Source organism: Brassica oleracea, chromosome C4 (assembly GCF_000695525.1).
Source record: "Brassica oleracea var. oleracea cultivar TO1000 chromosome C4, BOL, whole genome shotgun sequence".
Taxonomy (NCBI): Eukaryota; Viridiplantae; Streptophyta; class Magnoliopsida; order Brassicales; family Brassicaceae; genus Brassica; species Brassica oleracea.
The window spans coordinates 41,497,315-41,500,546 of NC_027751.1; positions in this window are offsets into that span (position 1 = coordinate 41,497,315).

Genomic DNA, 3,232 nt, shown 5'->3' on the forward strand with positions numbered 1-3,232 from the left:
GTGGAAGGTTCAATAGTTGCGGGGAGGTTGACAGCCGAAACATCTAACTTCACATCATACTACTTTGCTCCAACTGTTCGTACGAGAAAAAGAGTTCGTAAAAGATATGATGATGGTGGAGTACCAACATCATATGCAATTGATGGTGTTCCTGACATTTTCTGCCAAATTGGACAGTTTGTTGGTAAAACGAAAGAAGTATGGTGGTCATGTGAAGAGGATAAACATAGTGCCCACACTTATATTTTGCTCAACTGCGAGGATGCAGTGACCCGTTACTTTGAAAGGTAAATATTTTTGTGAATGTTAACTATGTGAATGTTAATTATATGGATTGAATTTAATTATATATGACTTGATCATTTGTTTAATTTGCAACATGTTTGTATCTCAAGTTGAAGAAGCAATACCAGGAATATCTGCAATGATGTTGACACAAGAAAAGATAAGCACTTTGTCAAGTGGTTAAAATCACAGGTACATAATATATCTCATTCATATATTAATTAAGCAAGTTTTTTGATACTTCAATATTAATTAAGAATATCTGTATTTTGCAGGTTGATTATGACGATCCATATTATCCCGTATGGTTTTAGGATTTGGTTCAAGGTCCAGTAGCAAAGGTCACCACATCACCTATGTATTTCACACGAGGACTTACCTTTCACACATACGAGTATGGGAGACATCGGGCAACGAGTAACTACGGAATATGTGTGAAAGGTGAAACAAACTTTTACGGGATCTTGTAAGAGATTACTGAAGTGGAATTTCTGGGGTTATTGAAGCTAAAATGCGTCCTCTTCAAATGTGAATGGTTCGATCCTGTTGTGAACCGAGGGATTCGGTATAACAAATTTGGTGTTGTGGATGTCAATTTTGGGAGAAGATACAACAAATTTAAGCCTTTCATTTTAGCTTCACAAGCCGACCAAGTTATCTTCCTTCCTTATCCTCGCATTCGAACTTCCGGGATAAACTGGTTAGCTGCTATCAAAATTATACCTCGTGGACGCATTGTCGCTGGAGAAGAACCGCCCTTGCAAGAAGAAGACGCTATCAATGAAGTTGAGGTACCAGAACAACCAACTGATGAAATCCTTTTGATCGACCCGCAAAACTTTCAATATGAAGATATTCCCGAAGATGCGACAGATGAAGCACGTGAAGCCAAGTCGAGGGAAACGACGATGATGACTGTACTGATATTGATGAGAATGAAAACGATTTAGAGTGATGTAATATTGATGAGAACGAAAACGATTTAGAGTGAAGTAATATATGTAACAAATATTGTATTTCTCTACTGTAATGTTTGTTTAAGGAAATATTGTTTTTATATCATCTTAATGTATGTGTAACAAATGTTGTTGTATATACTATGTATTTCTTTAGATTTAAAAAAATTATTTGGAGTTTTAGGGTTTAAGTTGGAGAAAGAGTAAGAATAAGATGATGATGTTAGATGATATGTGACTTTGGGGTTTAGGGATTTCATTCTCGGGATTTAGGGTTAAGCATAGTAAAGTCTTTGTAAAAATAAAACAGGGCTAGTAACTTCGTCGTAAATGAAAAAAGACGGGTCTGGTAACTTCGTCGTAAATGGTTAAATCGATTCCTTGTAATTTCGTCGTAAATGAAAAAAGGGCCTTGTAACTTCGTCGTAAATGAAAAAAGATGGGCCTGGTAACTTCGTCGTAAATGAAAAAAGATGGGCATGGTAACTTCGTCGTAACAGGGCTAGTAACTTCGTCGTAAATGAAAAAAGACGGGTCTAGTAACTTCGTCGTAAATGGTTAAATCGATTCCTTGTAATTTCGTCGTAAATGAAAAAAGGGCCTTGTAACTTCGTCGTAAATGAAAAAAGATGGGCCTGGTAACTTCGTCGTAAATGAAAAAAGATGGGCATAGTAACTTCGTCGTAACACACTACAAGAAAATATAAATTTTACGAGGGCGGTTTTCCTCGTTAGTTCGTCGTAAAAGAGGCTTTACGAGGAGTTAGGGAGGAAACACGTTTTGTCGTTACTCGTTCGTCGTTACACATATTTCCTCGCCAATTCGTCGTAAATTAGCGAGGAAAATATTTCGTCGTAAAAACGAAGAAAACAAATCGTCGTAAAGACTACGTAGACAGTCGACGTAAGAATGTCGCTACTGTTCCTCATAAATACCACGAAAGCATTTCCTCGTAAATGACACGTACATAATTCCTCGTAAAATTCACGTAACTACCTTGAAATGTTTTCCTCGTAATTTTCACGTAAATACCTTGAAAGTATTTCCTCGTAAAACACTCGTTTAACATTTCTCGTGATTTCCTCGTAAATGTTCAACGTAAATAAGTCGTAGATTAGCTACGAATCTACTTCGTTTTATTATTTAACAAATTTTAAAATATAACTAAAAAGTATTTAATTTATTAATAAAATTAAAATTTTAAAAATAAATAAATACGCAAATATTTTATATATAAATAAGTTTTGAATTAATAATACAACCACGGAAAAAAAAGAACTAAGAGTCGTGCATCGCCCGGAGGAATTCATCACTCCTCCTGTCTACATCCTCCTCGGCATGTGTGTCGTCGGATGGTCCCTCGCCTGGAATGGGATTTTGTCGTCGCATGTTCCTCAACATGGTTTCCCATTCCGGATTTGTGGCCGCTATAAAGTCCAAGAAGCGATCGAGTCCACCCACACGAGCTGTGAACGCAGATTTTGTCGCGGTCAACTCGTTACGCAGCTCAGTGACTTCATCATCCCGTCGCTGACCATAAGACGATGTCGGTCTCGGAACATCGTTGACAGAACCAATCCCCAACGTCCGTCCCTTCTTTTTTTGGAACAACTTTAAAAACAAAAAATAAATATTGTTAGTAAAAATTTAAAGTTAAGTTAAATGAATAATAAAAAATTAAAATTTTAGAAAATTTACCTCCTCGTAAATCTTATCCACTTCAAGTGTGGATAAGGTGACAGGTAATCCGTCGGTAGACTGCTGGGTCAGCTGAGTCTGGCGGTCTTCAACCCGAGCAACTACGTCGTTGTAGATTTGCTCGGACTTGCCATCTACAAATACTCCCGCCTTGTTCTTGTGGGTCCTCTCGTAAAGTTCCATAAGAGACGGGAGATGTCCCGTCTCTTTGGCCTAAAAAACATTTAAGAAAGTTAGAATAAAAATATATATATTAAAAAATTTATTTAATAAAATATTTAATTACCATTTC